This window comes from Podarcis gaigeae, assembly GCF_964106915.1.
Source record: "Podarcis gaigeae genome assembly, chromosome: 1".
Taxonomy (NCBI): domain Eukaryota; kingdom Metazoa; phylum Chordata; class Lepidosauria; order Squamata; family Lacertidae; genus Podarcis; species Podarcis gaigeae.
The window spans coordinates 133,906,283-133,926,189 of NC_139678.1; the positions used below are offsets into that span (position 1 = coordinate 133,906,283).

At 45.4% G+C, this 19,907-nt stretch overlaps 1 protein-coding gene and 1 long non-coding RNA gene across 7 annotated transcripts in view; one reads left to right on the top strand and one right to left on the bottom strand.

The window, feature by feature from the left end:
- The window catches only part of LOC310833851, a 116,231-nt gene extending 104,756 nt beyond the window's left edge, over positions 1-11,475 (bottom strand). Inside the window, exon 1 of the long non-coding RNA XR_014558965.1 lies at positions 11,397-11,475. This is a non-coding gene — a long non-coding RNA (uncharacterized lncRNA). The remainder of the gene's footprint in view (positions 1-11,396) is intronic.
- A 6,446-nt stretch (positions 11,476-17,921) lies between these two features.
- SH3BP4 (SH3 domain binding protein 4) overlaps positions 17,922-19,907 on the top strand; it is a 41,187-nt gene continuing 39,201 nt past the window's right edge. For 2 of the 6 annotated variants that reach the window (XM_083706400.1, XM_083706399.1), the window contains exon 1: positions 18,224-18,384. The gene's annotated coding sequence lies outside the window, so the exon portion shown is untranslated. Of the gene's footprint in view, positions 18,385-19,907 lie in introns of all 6 variants that reach the window. The other 4 variants (XM_083706398.1, XM_083706397.1, XM_083706402.1 and 1 more) reach the window with 4 other exon arrangements.

Consider the following 19,907-nt stretch of genomic DNA (forward strand, 5'->3'; position numbering starts at 1 on the left):
TGGGTTTTAAAATACTGTATAACCCTTACTTAACTCTGTGTCTCTAATGCTTTGAGAAGGTAATAAACTCATATGTGAAAAAAGATATTAAAATCAGAAACATCCCAAGACAACTTAAACACTAACAAGCTTATCGTATGTAATATCCTCCCCTGCCATTCACTTCATGCTTATAAAAGTTTGTGCTGCAATAAGCTACCTTTAAAACGCCAGAGGAATTTTTAGGTCTAGTCACATAACGGTGTAGCTTTATACTCAGGACCAGCCTGAGACTTTTTGCCACTGTTGACCTCTTGATGGAAAATAAGCTACATTATTTTATTTTTGCACCATATGTATTGAACGCATCAAAGCAATTAAGTTGGAAGCCACAGAAATATTTTTAGACAAAGGGGGTCCTATCTGAAGAGGCCAGACAAATTTAGTTTAATCATAGGTGGAGGCTGTATTGAAATCTGCAGGCAATACTGCATTTAATTCCCCTGCCAAAAGAACCAATAATGTCTGAAATGCACAATGACTATAATCACAGCTTGTCACATTCTCCTTCGTCCATTCATCAGTTTATGGTTCTGCTAGATGGGGTTTAAGTTCAGAAGAATGCCCACAGAAGAAGAGAGAGCCAGAAGGAAGCTGGTTTTGGTATTCAAAAGTGCCCAGCTTATTATGGGGAGGAATGCTCTTATTCAGTCTTCCAACCAGCCATGTCCTCTTCCACACATAGTAAACCGGGTACTTTCGAATGCTAGATTTGTCTGGCTTGTTCAGATAGAAACCCTTCCTCTAAAAACACTGCAGTTCCTCAAAAGCTATGTGGTAGAAAGTAAGCAGTGTAGCCCAAAGCCAAAGTTGCCCAAGATTCATGCCCTAAGAAGAGACATTGCCCACAAATTTCACCTAATTCTGGCCAAAAATGTAACAAGTTAGACAGTTCCTTGGGGTAGGGTGGGAGCGTATTTTAGAGATGTTCAGCACAAATGTTCTTTGACTTATTTGCCTGTAATGTGGCAGGCTTCGACCATTCTGAAAGGGTTATTATGCCTGCAAATTTCATTCACTTCTGTCAAAAGAGAAAACATGTTTTGATTTCCAAATAGTGATTGAGGGTGGGGAGAAGGATTTGAACTCGGACTCCTGAGCAGAACCAGCCTCCTCACTGGTCCAAGTTGAGTCACAGTTACAAAGGCAAAATTGGGGTCTGAACCAAATCTTGTGGTCAATGCGCACAGGGATATTGTTAACTTGCTGAGCCCCCAGGATGATGGCAGTCCAAGAAAGTTTCTTTTTGCTGCCCTGTAACTATTCAAACTCTCCTTCTTTCAGCCAAGCTGAAACTGATGATCCTATCGGGCAAATCTTGTGGGAGTAGAAGCAGGCTTCTGGTTAAGTTCTCCTGGGCACTGGATGACAGACCTTCACATAGCAGAAGTACCAGAAGCTTCTTTAACAGATAGAAGTGGTATTTGACATCTGCAAAGCTACCTGGTTCTTGCTTTATTTCAGATAACATGTAAACAGCTATGGCAGTTCTATTTAGGACTAGGAGTGGCTGGGAGGGAGCCACTGAGAGGCTGGACTGCAAGCATCACTTACTGGGATGCTCTGGGTATAGGGCAGGGCAGCCGTGAGGTTGGGATGGGGTTAGTGGTGCTGACATGGGCCCCAAACCGTGGGTGCTGGCACATGCATGCTACGCCATGACATCATGACATCATATCTACTGCTTGATTGTAAAAATAAATAAATTGCTAAGTGGTTTAGCAAACAACAACAAACTGCTTACAACAAATGAGAGCCCGCCCCATTTGGGAATAATAAAACATCACCAAATGCACATTTCTCCCCTTATTTGGTTACTTCCTTTCTTCTTAAGGAGATTTGCTCTGGGCGAACAACAGCTGCACAATGAAAGGGTCGTCTTGCCTCCTGAAGAAACTTCTGGCAATTTCTTAAGGAGGCCCAACTTCTGCTTGGCAATCCGCTGCACCAGAACACAGGAGGAAGTCTCTGCTGCCATGTCATTTCTGGATGGTGCTGATCAGGGCCATCAGGAAACAGCAAAAAGGCAAATATTCAAGGGGAATTTGGGATATCCCATCACATCATTTTCTCAAAGTGGGATTGATTTATCAATAGTCCTTGAAAAGTGACATGCTTCTGCCTGAGGCAAAAGACAACATGGCGCCCCTTCCCCCTCTCCACCTACGGAGGCACCAGGGCTGGCAGCTGGATCTCACTTCAGCTCTGCTGATGGGCAGGTGTCCCCCTTGTACCTGATAACAGGGGTTATCCAGGGCTGTTTGGCCATCTAGCAGAGAAAGCCCTGCAACTCTTCTTACAGTGGGGGGGGGGTGGCAGCCCTGGGGCTTAGGAGGAACAGCCAGAGGGCAGCTGCTGTCCCTGCCCACCCAGCACTTGGTGCTCCCTTTGAGTAATGGCAGGGCAGGGCCAGCCCTGCTCATGGCACATCTGGTTGCTTTCAAGATCCCATAGTTTGGAGTAAACATAAAAGTGCCAGAAAAAAATACACTTGCAGACTTTTTATTTTGTTTTCTTGGGCAGTCAGCTGAACTGCTTCATTTACTGTGACCCTGAAGCACTGAAAACCAAATGCATTCGTACACAAAGGCAGCATGTTTCAGCTTGCAACAAGCGAGCCGGATACAGAACTGCCAAAAGCTTATCTTGTACAGTTTAAAGTCATCAGAGTGAAGCCTTGACAAGACACTCTTTGTTTATAATGCCATTTGGGTGAGAATTATGAAAGTGCAGATGAGAAATAATGGGACCTTCAGTTGTCGAGAGGCAGAAAGATACAAATCCCCCACAGTAGACAGTGAAATGAGGTTCTGCCCTTGTTGGTTAAGAATATATTTAATGAATCATGGATTCATAGAATTGCAGAGTTAGAAGGGATCCCAAGGGTCATATTGTCCAACCAGTGCAATGCACTGTCAAAAAGTTCTTCCTGGTGTTTAATCAAAATCTCCTTTGTTGTCACTTGAAGCCTTGGTTTGAGTCCTACCCTACAGAGAAGGAGAAAACAAGCTTGCTCCATCTTCCATCTGCCCTTTAGATATTTGAAGATGGCTAGCTTATCTCAGTCTCCTCTTTACCGGGCTCTTTACCCTTGATCTTCTTGGCCACCCTCCTCTGTACATATTCCAGCTTGTCAATATCCTCCTTAAATAGTGGTGCCCAGAACTGGACACAGGACTTCAGGTGTGGTCTGACCAAAGCAAAATAGAGTGGTACTGTTAGTTGCCTTGATAAGGGCACTTGATTTCTGTTGATTTCTGTTGATACATTAGCTTTCTTTTGCTGCTGCATCACATTGTTGACTCATGTTCAGCTTGTGGTCTACTAAGACTCCTAAATCCTTTTCCCGTGTACTAATGGCAATCCAAGTGTTCCTCATCTTATATTTGTGCAGCTGGTTCTTCCAGCCTAAAAAACATTATTGAACAACAATGGGCACGGGCTCTGCAACCCCCCACTTGTCACTTTTTCCCATTAGTGAACACTCTTTGGGTTCTGTCTGTCAACTAGCTTGAAATCCATCTAACTGCTAACTCATCCAGCTCACATTTTACCAGCTTCTCTGCAAGAATATGAGAGTCTTTGTAAAAAGCCTTACTGAAATCAAGACACACTACATCCACATTCCCCTGATCCACCAAGCTTGTAACTACCTTATTTTTCGCTCTATGAGACACACTTTTCCCCTCCTAAAAAGTAAGGGGAAATGTGTGTGCGTCTTATGGAGCAAATGCAGACGGGAGGCTCTGCTCAGCACTCCCTTTAAAGAGCACACAGAGCGTGTATGTGGCTCTTGGGGGCTTTTCCCTGAGGAGGGAGAAGGGCTGCCTTCATCCCACTGCCCTGAAGAGGCTTTGCCCAGCTATCCCAGAAGCCAGAACAGCAAGAGGCTATCCCAGAAGCCAGATCCCTCTTGCTGTTCTGGCTTCTGGGATTCGGAATATTTTTTTTCTTGTTTTCCTTCTCCAAAAACTAGGTGCGTCTTGTGGTCTGGTGCGTCTTATAGAGTGAAAAATAAGGTATATTTAAAAATAGAGAGATTTATCTAGCATGACTTGTGTTTGAGAAACCCATGCTGGGTCTTAGTAATCACAGCATGCTTTTCTAAGTACTCCCAGGCCAACACTTTAATTATCTGTTCTAGGACCTTTCCTGGTATCAACATCAAGCTGACCGGTCCGTAGTTACCAAGCTCTCCCCCCCCCCTTTGAAGATAGGGGCAATATTTGCTTGCCTCCAGTCTGCAGGGACCTTACCTGTTCTCCAAGAATGCATATAGACAGAAGCTTTGAGATTGCATCCACAAACTCCTTTAGCACCCTTGGGTGGAGCTCATCAGGTCCTGGAGATTAAAATTCCTTTAAAGTAGCTAGGTGTTCCCTTACCACGTCTTTTCCTATTTTGGGGCTCCTGCTTTACTTCATTTAACCTGTTAGCACCAGGTTGGGCACTGCTTTTCTTTTGGGTGCTGTCATGCATGGAGAGTCCTCCCCTCCTTTGGTAACTTCACAGATAAGAATTAAGAAGCAGTTGATAGATTTATAGTCCTTCTATTACAGCACCATGTTGCAAGCACAAATACACAGCTCTCTGCAAGGAGGGCAGTTGGCTAGTCTAATCCTCCTTCCAGCTTCTGCAGCATTTTGGGCGCCAACAAGAAGTTCCTCCCTCCCTCTGACTCCTCTGCTCTCTGTTTGGACCTCCAAGTCTGTGGTGAGGGGGGTGGGTCCTCCATGCTCTCAAGAGATGTCTCAACTAGCTGCTCCCTCCCCTCTGGCTCTCTTGTCATTATCTTGAAACTGGGTAACTCCTCCCTAAGCTGTTCGGCTTCTGTCTCTCTCTGCTTCTGAACATGCTGTGGACAAGGGAGGTGACTCCTCCCCCTCCAGCTCTCCATCGGAGAGAAGCTGGTCTGCCATTCCCAGTCCTCGTCTTCAGGCCATTCCCAGACAGGTGAAGACAGAGGCAAAGTACCGTAGGTGTTGAGCAGTTCCTCCTTCTCTCTGCCACCCAATAGCATTTCTTTGTCTTCTCCACACAGAGGACCTACCACCTGCTTGTTCTTCCTCTTTCTTCAAATATAGTTGAAGAAACCTTTTTATGAGACAGAGTTACACGAATTACAGGAATTTTTCGCCCTGCAAAGTTTAACTAAATAGAATCAGAGAATTGGAAGGAACCACAAAGATCATCTAGCCCAACCCCCTGCAATGCAGGAAACTTTTGTCCAAGGTGGGGCTCAAACCCACAACCGTGAGATTAAGAGTCTCATGCTCTACCAACTGAGCTAGGTCAATATGAGAGCCCAGAAGGAGTGGAGAACATCTGAATATTTCCTTATGGATTTTAGAATGTAATTTCAGTCATGTAATTATGGAGAACTTTCAGATTAATTAACTAATTAAAGATCAAGTTGTAATTGGTACTCAGGATTCAGGACTAAGAAAAATATTGCCTTGGGGACCTGGATTTAATCGTGGGGAAAGCAATCACAATTTGCCAAGTTGAAGTGAGAGCAAGACAGTGGGCGTTGCAACAGGGCAACAGTGTAAGGGGTCAGATCAGTCAGGGATGGAAGGTTGCAATTTGAACTGTGCAAGGAATAGCCAGAATGAAGCTGTAAAAGGTGACATCAATGACTGTGGAAGCACACACAGATTCAGGCAAGGCTCTGTTTTGGACAGACCTGCCACATTTGCCACACACAAAAACAATCATTTGCAAAAGTTTGCAAGCAAACACAGGAGTGGGTTCAGGAAGAAACAGAGAAATCAGCGTCCTGCAGTGTGAAGGAAGCAGTGCCCCACTGCGCAGGGAAGATGACAGCAGCAGCACAGGGAAAAGCTTTTCCTTGACAAGGCTGCACTGATACTTTTCTTTCTTAAAAGCCGGCTTCTAGAGATCAAGTAAATGAATTATCTGAGGTTCCTGTGCAGGAGAAAGCCAAGCCATGGCTGAAGACACACAGTTCTAACTTGCAACTTGCAGTGGAGAGTTCATTCAAACTTTGGGAATTGTCTAGGAAAACAATAATATGAGGACATTATCATTTACATTTGTTTGACAGTACATCATCTTAGGAAGTTGAGAACTTCATTAAGCTCCCTCCCAACACCTCCTCCAATAATTTGAGCACTGACAGCAATACCTAAGTCTCCAGCACTCTCCCCTTCAAAGGATCCCAAGCGCTTGGGAGCCTGTGTGTCTTAAAAGGCATTCTAAAATGGTTAAGAAATCCTGCTTGCATTTTTAGTCCCTTTTCTAATGAATGCTAACATAGGATTCGTTAGGAAATGGCTTGAAAATAAAACTGATAATATCATTGGAGAAATCTATGATGCAACTGCACTTGGAATACTGTGTAAAGTTCTGGTTGCCTTACCTCAAAATGGATATTGTCGAACTACAGCCAATAAACAGATGTTAGCCTACATACCTGCAATTCCATTCACCTGGGAATAAATCCTATTTAACACACCAACACTCAGGGGTGCCAACTTGAATAAAATATGGGGGGCAGAGAAGCCCCGCCCCACATAATTGATCACAAGACACACCACATGCAAACTATGTGGGGGGCCTGCAATGGCAGTGGCTGCTGCAGCTGTGACTTTATTTTGGAAGGGGCTATGAAGAGAGAACTGAAGCCTTAGCCATAGCCAGTGTTCCTAATGAAACTTTTCAAGAAGAAGAAGAAGAATGATAGACATCATTTCATGGCAAGCGTCCAGCTCAGGTAATCATATTGTGCCAATCTGAAATTCCTTCTGTAATTCATTTTGATTTAGTGTTGGCCTGGAAAGGGAAAGTTGCCATAATGTTGAAATGCGACATGATGAACTGCTGATTGATCTTCACATTCTGAAAATGTATTACTCCTGAACAGCCTTGATTCATTTTTTGCTAAGTCAGAGAATGACTTTTGAATATTTTATGTTTCCCTACTGAGTCATTAAATGTTTATGTGTCTAAATGAAGCAATGTAGATATCCTCAGCATAGCAAGAGAAGGAACCAGGCTTCTTCTGTTCCACCTTGAATAGAAGCACCTCTCAAGGGGACGGTGGGCAAACTGTGTCCTGGCTCTTTCGGAGAGGCATGAGGTCACTGGCCAACTCCCAATGACAAGCCCTCTCCACCCCCTCTCCGCCCCCATTCAATGTGGACAGTACCCAAGGAACCTGAGACAAAAATCCCAACTGAATCAGAAAATCTCCTCTCTAACACTAAACAACAACAACAAAAAATTACCTTTCATGATACCCCAAATAAGCCTGGAGTGACTGCCTCACTCTGCCTCATGGGGGGGCTGGACCTGACACCTAATAGGTACCTAGTAGGAGGGCCACCTATTCTTGGTAAACCTGCAGGCTGGGAGGGAGGCTGTTGCTAAGCAAACCTGAGCAAAATCCCATATCACTAACTAGAGTACCACCTTGGTCAGGAAGGTAAGAATAGGAGTTGGGAGCAACAGTAGGCAGGGGTGAGAGAGCCCAAAATCTATTGACAATCAACTGCAAACTATCAGTGGACACAATGGAGAAGTCCCGTGGAGGCCATTTGTATCCAGAATATAAATGTTCACCTTGTCTGTGTCCTGTAATTATTCTTGAGTCCTGTGTATGCCTACTCTACTCAGAAGCAACCCCCACTGAGTTCATTGGGACTGATTTCTGGGTAAGTGTGTCCAGGATCACAGCCAAAGTGTGCAGATGCCAAGTTCTGAATCAGGTTTATTGTTCAGACAGCTGTAATATCCTGTCTCCTACTTAGAGTTCTACAAAAGAGGTGGGCAGGGTATAAACAATACAATTGTTGTTAATATTTCTGGGCAAATTTGTGGGGGCAGATCAACTGGTACTTGGTAACAATCACTATTGACTGTGGAATAAATGTTACCACCCATTTGTGCTTCATATCCTTTTTGCTGACTCCATACAACAGGCGGGCCCTGAGTTTATTCTATTGAACCGACACAGGGATGCAACTCACAAAAGAGTGGGTGAGCAAGATAAAACTAATCTGTTCTGTTTCCCATGCCGGCAATCAGTACTGTGCTGAAAATAAGGCATGAGAGCAGGCACTGAGTATCTCCACATTTAGGAAGCACCAGCAAAGAACAAGGCAATGCAAAGAGCACTGTAGTGATTTACTAGCTGTCATAATACTTGTACCACCAGAGGCTACAAGTACATTGCATTTTAAAATGCAGCCTCATGTTAAATCTATTACAACAGCAAGCAACAGACACAGTACGATGGCAGCTACATTTATAGGCTCTGCTCTTCCCTACTTGACACCTCCTAGTTCAGTCAGATACTGGCAAATGACTCAGTCCTTATCTGAAACTCTCATTTGCACCATTTCTGGTCAACTCTGAGGTCTGAGGAAAGACCATGGAGCAGTTGCTTTGATTACAGAATGTCCAGGCTCAGTCTCTGGAAAACCTTTTGATTGATTAAAAGGGCACAAGTAGAAAAAAATTTTAAACAAAATTTAAAGATTTTTAATACAACAGACCCTCCAAGTGTGCATGACACAAGCATGCCCCATGGCATGCGTGAGTGATGCGAGCACTCCCTGTGGCATGCGCGCATGGCCACCACATAATTAGGGGGTCCAGCCCCCTCCTTGAAAATGTTGGGGGTCCCTTGGCCCCACAACCCCTGATGGTGACCCTGGTAGGACGTCCATATTTTCATTGGAAAAATGTTGGAAGGTGTGGAGTTATGTGACCCCTGAGCCAAGGAAATAGGTAACTACACAACCTTTAGAAGACCTCTGAAGGCAGCCCTCTATAGGGAAGTTTTTAAATGTTTTATTATGTTTTTATATATGTTGGAAGCCACCCAGAGTGTCTGGAGGAACCCAGTCACATGGGTGTGGTTATTATCATCATCATCATCATCATCATTATTATAGAATAGGACATCCCTATTTTCATTGGAGAAATGTTGGTGATCATGATACAAATGCTAACAAAAATGCAGATGGTAAGCACTATTTTAAAATAAGCGCCCTAAACAACAATAACCTGTGGCTGAGGCAGAATGAGTGGCCCAGACTCACCCAGGTTGCTTCTTGGTTCAGTGAAGAACCTCAGTCTGCCTGGAAAAACTCTCTCTTTTACACTACAATGACTCACTAGCTCTCATTCTGCCTTTCTGTCTAGACAATATACCTGAGGGACAATCCTATTAAAATTTCATCCTAAATTAACCCCTGCTTAATTTAGGATGAAAAGAAAAACATCAACTTTTGCATATTAATTAGCAGCTTTAGGCACATGTTCAGGCTCTGCCCAATAATTCCACGTCCTGTTGCTCTCAGATGCACCTAAGCCGGCTATCTTTAGATGCACTAAAGATTGAGATCCTGCTATCTCCCAAACTAGTTAGGGCAGAGAGTCTGCATAACAGCACTTCCTGATGCTTAGTGCTAATTAGATAATCTATTGTTGACTCAATACTCAGACTTGATTGTAAATGTTATTTTTACAGGTGTGACTTTCTAAAAACTTCTTCAAGCCAATGAATCGAACCACATTGGATGGATGAGTGGCACAATGGCTCTTGCTAGGACTGAGGAACAGTAACTGGTGCAGAGGCTCAAAGTAGCCATGGTGTAAGGACTTGGGTCAGTGCAACACGCCAGTGCAGTTGTTCCATTGTGCTGGGCCTAGGACTCTTACCCAGGATACCCAAAAGATAGCTTAAATGGGCTGAATCAGGGCTTATGTTACCTAAAAAATGAGGTGCTGATGCTCATATATTGATAAAAGTGGCATGAGTACGGACACAAAATGACTGCCATGGGTAGCAACAAAAGAGGCACCAGTACTTCATACTGGTCAGTACTGCCATAAAAAAACCGAACACCCTGGGCAGAACTAGGTATGTTATGGCAACCACAGGTGTTGGACCAGCAAGTTGCCGGGGAAAACTGGTGAGGGGATTTTTGGACTCACATTTGTAAATGTAATGTATCTTCACCCAGTTTTAACAGATGGATTACCTTGCATACTTTCTCTGGATTAAGAGATGCCTGAACATGCATGTACCCGGTATATGCCCACTGGTGCTGTCTGACGACAAAAGCATCTTTCTCTTACCACAACTAATTGCAGCTATAAATCAATAATTGTTACAGATCTGGTGTAACAAGACTTTGTGGGTGCCAAGGCACTCATAACTGCTAAAGATAGGGAACAATAACATTTTGAATTTTGAAGGGAAGATGACAGAGGTTAGATTTAAAATGCAGGATAAACCAGGAAATCACAGTCTCAGTGCCTGGTAACCCCAGGAATCTTGCTTGGCAGAGAGGGGCGGAGGCACCCAACTTTTGCAATAATATCACTTTCTTAGCTGGGCCAAATTTGCTACTAGTAGCCCCATCCTAGGGATTATTGGGCAAATATAGGGAGGAAGAAATAAGCCTTCCAGGAGTGTGAAAAAGCAGGGAGGGGAGAGGAAGAGAGATAATGAAGCGGGGTGGGGGTGCAATCCATTGCTAGAGAAAGCAGATGCATCTTCTCCCATGAAACATAGAATGGGCAAAAAGGTACACAGAATACCAGAGAATTGCTTTGGGAATTGTGTCATTGTGTACTTTTATTTTTAAAGAGTGACAAGAATGTTTGTCTGCTCAAAATAGTGGTCAGCTTTTATGATGATTTTTTTTTAATGATGATGAGCTTAATTGCAATCCCCTAGGGTCGGCTGGGGATCCTGTCACTGAGAGAGAGTATAGGGGAGATTCTAACTGGGCCAGGAAAATGGCCTGCTGGATTTCTCTAGACAATGTCAAACTGTCCCCTTGAATTTTCTGGTCAATTTCACAAATAAAATTACCTTATATTGTTGTGGATTTGCTATTTTAAAAAAGAAGCAGGCAGAGGCAGCATAGAGATTGAGGGCATCTTGATTCAGGAGAGGAAGTAATTAATTAAGAGTTGGTGAGAGCTGAAGTGCTACAGGCAAAGTATTGCAACACAGGCAAAAAGAAAAGGACTTGTGGTGCAGGAAACAAAAGGAAATGCACAATGAGAAATCAAGAAAGAAGAGGCATCTCAATACACCATCCAGCTTTCCCAGGGATCACCCCCCCACTCCCCCAACCTGGCCTCAGCTGTATACTTTTGTTCACACCTGCAAACTGATTGTGTTGTTATTATGCTCTTTCTCTCCGTAAAACATTTTTTTCAATAACCAAAAAGATGGGTCCAGTTACAGATAGGTAGCCGTGTTGGTCTGCCATAGTCAAAACAAAAAAAAATTCCTTCCAGTAGCACCTTAAAGACCAACTAAGTTAGTTCTTGGTATGAGCTTTCGTGTGCATGCACACTTCTTCAGATACTGAAGAAGTATCTGAAGAAGTGTGCATGCACACGAAAGCTCATACCAAGAACTAACTTAGTTGGTCTTTAAGGTGCTACTGCAAAAAGATGGGTGTAGCACTGCGGGTGTGTGTGTGTGTGTGTGTGGATGATCTAGTGCCACATGGACCTCCTGCAAAATTAAAGAAACCGTTACACAAAAAGCACCTCATCTGGAAACAGCTTGTTGAACTGGCCGCATGTGGCTCACAGGAGGAAGACGGCATTTCAGGCAATATTCCTTTGCTAGGCCACCTTAGGTGATACTGCAGCAGCAATGGGATGGTTTGATGTTTTAGCGGGGTAAGCTCCATGCACCATGTGTATCAAACAAAGCCATGCTGAAAAAACCGAGCCTGTGCTGTGCAGTGAGAATCCAGCAGAGTGGCCAAGTGCTTTCTCAGATTCTGATTGTGTATTTTACTACATGTAACATCAGTGGCTGCTTGTAGCATCCTGTTCTGAATATACGTGAGAAAAGTCTAGACAAGTTTGGAATCGAGACTTCAGGGCAGGGATAGGCGAAGGCAGCCTTACAAGGAAGCAACTCCTCAGGCAGAAGATTTTGGATGTCATTAAGCGAGGCAGAGTAAGAACCAGCTTGACCTGACTTGTGGAATAAAATACTTCGAAATGAGCAGGAACACAGTATACGTTTTGTGCAGCTTCTGCTCATTCAATACAAATTATGCAGGGAAATCTCCTGGTGAGTTATGCTCTGTGTTAGGAGGTTGAGGACCATTAAGATCCAGTAGGAACATGTCTTGGGCTGGCTTTAGAGGTGGGCTGTCAACAACCCTTGTTGACAGTAAACAGACAAGACTGGCAGCAATCACAACTTAGGGTGCTTTCAGATGGGTGTTTATTGTGGGATGGGGTGGGTGATGATGATGATGATGATGCTTGCAGCATACAGCACAAGATATTATGGGCTGTCCCGTGAATCCACTGGATGAAATAGCGGAAGAATGTTGCCTCAGGAGAGTGAGGAAAATTCTCAGGGATGATTCACACCCTGGCTAGCACTTTCTTGATCTCCTGCCCTCAGGCAGAAGATATAGAAGCATGATTAGTTGCACCAACAGGGTAAAGAACAGCTTCTATCTGTGGGCTGTTAGGCTGCTGAATGAAAAGATAACAACAGGGCAACCGACTTTCGGGTTTGGTGTGTGTGCGTCAGTAAATGAGGGGAATTAAGACTAAGAGAGCTGAGTGGGGGGTGCTCATGTAATCTCACTGTATACAAGTTGTACAAGTGACAATAAAGTATTTCAATTTCAAGCATCCACACAACATTGTTAAACTCAAAATGCCAGTGTGTATTTCTCCCCACAGAAAATCAGATAAATTGTTTTTGTGATGTGGGGACTTGTATGCAGTACTAATATTCTGTCTGTTGCCATGCCTACTCATCAGAGTCTGGCTTGCATGCATGGTATTTTCTGAAAAGGAAAGAAATGCACTGTATGTTTGGGAGGATAGAAAGGAGAGCAACCGATTTAGGAAGCTGCCCAGAGTTGGCTGAGGCAGCCCAGTCAGATGGACAGTTGTTGTTGTTGTTGTTGTTGTTACTACACCCACCTGTAAGTGACAGTGGGAGTTCTGTGTGTAGAAAGAAAGGAGAGAGTTCTAATTTTAACAGGAAGGAGAACGACACTGAACTCATCCCCTACCTGAGGCTCATTTCCCTCCATCCTCCCTATTCTGCTTGGAAAGTGAAGGTGTGAGGAGACTCTGCACCCCTCCCCTTTTGGTTCTGTGACTCTTCTCTTTCACACTCCCTCAGCTCTGCTTTTTCAGTGGGACTTGGGCAGTTCTTTGTTTGAACACAGATCTACCAATCTCCTATCCGGTCTGCCTCTCAGCCTAAAATAAGAATGAGGGCTGGAGGAACCATTACTTGAGAGCTTTCCGCACCACTGAGTTTAACCAGTCTCCACGTTGCTTCCTAATATCCCGTCAATGGGTACATTTCCAAATCATTCAGAGTGAACATACTTCCTACATATAAGTATAATATATAAAAAAGAAAAAGTGAAGTGTAGCAAGCTTTCTACCAACAGCAGCAAAATGTGCCCTTCAGTGATTATTTTGAAAACAATAATTCTCTACACAAAGCAGTACAATAGCACACTATTAATGGAACATGCCTGCAATAAAGAATAGCCTATTTAAGGCCTTCAACAATAAAAGGGATCTTGTGTCATGGTTTTGTGTATCATCTAACGGGATACACTGTGTTCTCGCTTATTTTGCAGGAAAGAAAACATCCTTTCAGTGTTATACACTGTATCTTTGAATCTCTCTTTAAGGTTTTGGTATCATTTCTGATTTTCAGCCGCAGATTCCTGCTTCATTTGACTCTAGACATTATTCTGCCAGAAAGAAGCAGTATTATAAGCTCACTGGGAAAGAGACAGAAATGGGATTTACAAGGACTTCACGGGGCTAGATCATACATGCAGCGGGTCTTTTCTTTGGCATTCTTCCCTTCCTATTTTTAGCCTTTTAAGAGCTGCTTCCACTTCCTTCTTTGTAAGCAATCTGTGAAGAATGGGCTCAGGTGAACATCCATGTGGTGATGACTTCATCTCTGACTGCTCGCAGCTGCCTGCCTGCTTGGAAAAGGCCAGCGTAAACAAAATGAGCACATGCTGAAAACTCCCAGTGATGGAGCTATTATGTGAAAGATGCAACAACAACATTGTTAATCATTAGCTGCATTGTATGAACTGATGGAGTGGATTACTGATACTTGCATTGTCAGGAACATTTCATTCCACAGAACAGTTTTTCAGGGAAAGTTGAACGGAAAAAATAAAACCGATTCACTTGAAAATATTCTAGAACTGATGTTGAAAACCCACAATGGCATTTGCCTGAAAGTGAGGTCCTGCTCCAGGGACCCAGCTAAGCTCCCTGCTTGCCTGCTTACTTGGAGCTGCACAGGGGCAAGCCGGTCTCCCTGGAGCTGTTTTTCTCCAGCTGATGGAGCCCAACTTTCCGCCAGGTTCCCAATCCACTTTACAGACCATCCAGTTCAGCAGTCTCTCCCCACCCCTCAAGTGGGCAGCTCTATTGTCTTTTTAAATTTTTCCCCCCAAGTGGTGCCTGTACAAACATGTTGTGAAACTCCCTCCCCACAGAAGGGCACCTGAGACACACATTTCAGCATCCTCCACATTTTCTTGATTGTAATTTTTTGCAACCCACCCTGGGATCTCAGGCTAAAGGGCAGGCAATAAATCAGATCAATGACTAGAGTTAAAAAACATATATATTTAAAAAATATAATACTTTTTTACAACAGAGGGGGAAGGGAAGAAATGCTTAGTGACCAGTTCCCAGCTCTACAGTGGGAACTTTAGCTTCTCCTAAAAACATGAAGCATGTTTCCCCTGACTGAGACTCAAGAGAGAATACTATGTCTGACAAAAACATAGTGAATATACTTCCACACTGGAAACACTGCTAAAATAGGGCTGCTCAGAAAAATGGCATCTGGGTGGATATTTGCTGAATTGGCCAAATGTCCAGGAAAAACCTGGACGTATGGCAAGTTAAGCTATTTTTATTTTTAAAAACTGAAAAAAGAAAAGAAAAGCCCCAAATATATATATATATATGGGGGATGTTCCCAAGAAAGGCTCAGCTACTCTGTCTGCATTTTCACTTTGGGGAATATGGCAATCCTAGCTAAAATTATGTTCACCCTCCCTCCCTACAACGCTGGTATGTGGTAGCCTGGGGTGTGTGTGTTTGTGTGTGTGAACTTTCTCCAGCCAATTTGTCCATTTGCAGCGCAAGAGCCTGTGCAGAAGTGTCATGTCTCCTCTGACCAGTTCCAGCAGGGCAGTTTTCCCCTGCATGCCACCCCTGCTAAGAGCCATTCACTGATCACTGCATTCTTGGAATAGATGGTGATGCAAAGGCAAATGAGGAAACTGAAGCTCTTCCAAATACCCGCAGAAGCTGATCAAAAGAAGAAGACAAATCACCCCCCCCACTGTTTGATGGGGCAAGTAGCAGATTGCAGGAGAATGGGACAAAAGCCCATCATGGCTCTTACGCTCTTTTGGGTTGGCAGATCCTGCTTGCATCTCTCTGCAGTAGGTGATTGTTCTGGAGTTCTCAGACCTGCAGCGCTGCAAAGGATGGATTCTATCAAGCATATAAAGATGAAATCATCACGCCTGCTTCTCTAAAATGTAGGGGGAAATTCACCAACAGCTCAGCTTCCTATCACCTGCACTCTCTGCTACTGTCACAAACTTGATTCCTGGCTAGCTAGTTACGGAAACATATATGAAGCTGCAATCCTATTCCCACATATGTGGAAGTTTATTGAACTCAATGAGTAACTTCTGAGGCTCCTTTGGGAAGATGGGCAGGATATAAGCAGCCCTGAGATATTTGGGCAGTCTGCTTTGCTTCTCTGAAAGATGCCTGCTGCTCCTCCGTGGCTGCAGCAGAGGAGAATATATTAGCTGCCTGGACTGAATTCACAAAAGCCCCTGTGCAGATGGGACCTTGACAAGAGTCAGGAATAGAGGAGGGAAATGAGGCATTTAAGTAATTTTAAGACTATGAACTTAATGGACTTAGGGTTCCCCTCTTGAGATAGTAATGTATATTTCTTCAAAATAGTAGTGTGCCAAAAAACCCCCTTCAATTTATTGAAAGTTTTCTTCATCTACAAAATAAACTTCCATTTTTCTGCCTCACTTGGAAGGTGTTCTGGAATTTTTCTATAATTTTGTTGCTGTGGCATTGTGCTTAGTTACTTTATCAGTATGAGGTGGCCATGAGTGATGCATTTGTCTTCCTAGGAAACCTTTCCACACAGCTCTGCAGCCTCCCTGGATGCCTCCAGTTACTGATCTTAGGAAAAACTCCATGGGAGGCGTAACCTCACAACATCTACCCCAGGGCTTTCATTGAAGAATGGGAATCTGGCAAGCAATACCTGAGATCAGTGCACTGGCTTGTTTTGTTTTTGAGGGCAGCCCTTCCTTTCACCATGTGTGGGGGGGGGGGAGAGGGAGAAGGAGCTTTCTGATTTCTTTAGTGAACATATTTCAATTGAATAAAATATTTCAAGTGAACATATTTCAATTGAATAAAAACAAACAGCTGTCAGTCACATGGTAGGGGCCCTCCTGCTCCTACAGAAAAACCCAGCCTATGACGGAGGCTTTCAAGAAATGTGGACACCCAAGAAGGCTGCCAACCACTGAGAGGATTTGAGGAGGGCTCACAGACACACTCTGGCAACCTGGAAGGTATGGTAAGGGCCACAAATACATGGTACTCTGCTAGCCACCTTTGTTCTAGCAAAATACAGGACAGGATGGTGCAGGCAGGTAGGAGTGGTGGTGGTGGAGGGGGCGGCAATTTTCTTTTCCACCTGGTGCTGAAATTACTTCAAAGCACTCCATTATGATCTACTGCAGCTCAGCCCTACGGCCCCTCTGGAATTTGTCACATGCACACAATTATTATTATTATTATTATTATTTTGTAGATCTGTCTGTGCCTTGCACAAACCCTTTCACACACTTGCAGGCCAGAACAAAATAAATAAATAAAGGCGGGCATATTCTGATGAGGGGGAGAGCTTTGTTCCACATGTTAAATTTCTGAAAAAAAGAGAAAATATGACAGAGTGGCAGGTTGGGGGGTGGGTGGGAGAGCCTTGTGGGGAGCAACTTTACTCCCACCCTCCTCTCTCAAATATAATGCAGATAAATAACTACTGTGTGTTCAGAACTGGGGCTTCTGGGCTACACCAACACAAACTGCTTGTTTCCAGAGCCTCAGAACCTGTTTGCCTCTGAGGGGCCCAGTGATCCCAGGCCGCAACTCTGCAGATGCCACCTTAACCCAGCCAAAGCTGCAGGGAACTGGAAGGGACAACATGAAAGCCTTGCCCTGGTTTGCTCCTCCTTGGGGTGGAATGAGGAGAGGGAGCAAGGAGAAAAAAAGGAAAGGAAAGATCGGAGAGAGAGTTTCTCCAGCCAAGCCGGCAAAGCCTTCCCTGCAAGAGCAGAGACAGGCAATTGGAGAGGATCCTTAACTTGGCGCACACGAGAAAGAGAGAGAGAGAGAGAGAATACAGGAGCAGAGAAGAAATAGCAGAAATAAAGGGCAAACTGTCCTGTATTGAATCAATATAGGACACAACGTTTTGCTTTGAAATAAGGGACAATCCTGTATTAAAGAGGACAGGTGGCAATCCTATACCCCACCTCTGAAAATCCCAACAACATTTTCTCTCCCCTTCCATAATTCTCAGAAGGCAGTTCGGTTCTCATTAATGGATGGAGAACAGTTTAAAAAGAAAACCACTGAGGAATTTTGTTATTTGTAAAATGTATATATTTAAGTAACTCTCCAGCTCCGTGGCGACCCTCTTCTTTATTCCCCAGTGGGGGTGAGCTGGCCTTCTGCCTCCAAGTCCTACCCACCATCTTTTCCGTGATCGCTCTGCTGACCCCGGAGAAAGAGGCCGTGGCGCTTGACCCTCTTTCTCCCCCCCCCAAAGGCGGAGGGCGCCCCTTGCACAGCCCTCCGAAATCAAGGGGGGGAAACGACAAGGCTCCCGCTCGCTCGCTCGCTTGCTGTTTTTAAAGTTCCCCTTAAATGCCAGGGAGCCCGGCGGAGGGGGGGGTGTTCCGGGGGCGCCTTCGCGCCCCCCGCCAGGCCGAGGGGGCGGGCGAGGGGCTCGGCGCGGCTCCCCGCCGGCTGCCTTCCTCCTCCTCCCCCCGGCGGGGCGTCCCCCTTCCACGCCCGGCCCCTCCAGTGACATCAGCGAGGAGGTCCCTGCGCGGACGTCGAGGGGACGCCGAGGTGCTCGCTCGCTCGCTCGCCCGCCCGCCCCGCCTCGCCTCCTCCTCGGCTCCATTCCGAGGCGAGGGACTCGGCGCCGAAGCGCTGCCCTCCTTGCTGGCCCTGGCGCGGGCGGAGGAGGTAAGGGGGCGCGCGGGCGCCGGGACTCCCCCCCCCCCCCGCGGGGCTCAGGCATCTCTCTCCAAGTCCGGGGTCGGGGAGGGGGGTGTTTGGGGGGAAGCTTCTCGGCTCGAGGGACGGTGCGCGGAGGACCCCGAGGGAGGCGGACAGCGAGGTGGGGCGGGGCAGGGCGGAAGGTTGGGTTTGGGGGCTGGGTGGGGGGCTTCTCCCTTGGAGCATGCGGGCTGGGGTCTACAATACCCCGCCGGGATGCGGGCGGGGAGCGGGGGCAGAGAAGCCCCGCCGCCGCGCCCCTCGAGGGAGCTCCGTGGCGCGCCGCTGCTGGTCTTTTTGGCGGAGGGGGGCTCGCCGCTCCCCGGCCACCAGGGCTCTCGCGCCGCGCCTTCGGCCGCCCCCGTCCCTTCGCTCCGGCGTGCTGGTGGCTTCATCCGGCTCGGGGTGGTCTCCTTTCCTTGGAGAATGGGAAGAGCAGCTGTGGGGCGAGCGAGGTGGATGGAGGCCGGGGGGGGGGGGCTGCCCCGGCTTTGCTCGCAGCTGGATGCAAAGAAGGGAAACTCGGGCCAAGTGGGGCGGCGGGTTCCCTTTGGGCCCCGGGACGGCGCCTCCTCCCGTGTGGCTTTGCGGATCCAGAAGAAGAACCCGCCGCAGTTCCCCAAGGCTGTGATCGTGGGAGCGAGCCCTCCAGAAGTCGGTCGAGTACACGTGGAGAAGGCTTATCTGGTGTGTTGAAAACAATGGCTGTTCTTTTGAACCCCACTCTTAAGTCGAATTTTTACACCCAAAGTTTAACCAGGGTTTGTTCTGAGGATCTCCTGCATAGCACCGCAAAGGGGGAATGTTAGTAAAACCAGGAGGGGAAATGTGATCAAGATGACCCTTTGGGGAGGAGTAATTCTGTGTTGGCTGGTGGTCTGGCTTGTTTCTGTCCACGGCTGTATTTTGTATGGTTGATTATAGATTATAGATGGGTGTGCGGTGGTTTTCATTGTGTTTGCTAAATAACTTAAATTACTAGGTTTTGTTGCTGTATTGCATTAACTGCTCTCAATTATCTCTGAAGAGTGGGGTATAAATAAAATTATCATTGTTTATTATCCTTATCCAAGCAGCCTATTATAAGTTGCACCCAAATCTTCTAATATAAAGCAGCAGAAAAAAATGGCCATTCCTCCATGATATTTACAGGACATTATATTCTGCTGATGCTTTTGTTTATTTTTTAAAACTTTACTATAGCTAGTAGTAGCAAAAAAGTGCTTACAGGCAAAAGGTTGTTCTTCACTTGTGTAAATCATTGCAGCAACCTGAATAGCAGCGCAAACAGTTCCTGTGTTATGTGTTCTCCCCAACCCCCTTTACATCTACTGAGATGATACAAACATTTAAGTATTTATAATGTACTATAAAACTAGAAACTCAGTCCAGATTAGAAAAACAATCTTTTTATGACATTTTAGTATTTGCATGGGGATAGCTAAACTTTCAAAGCTGTTGGCTAAGGCCGCTGGTGAGGAGTCAGAAAG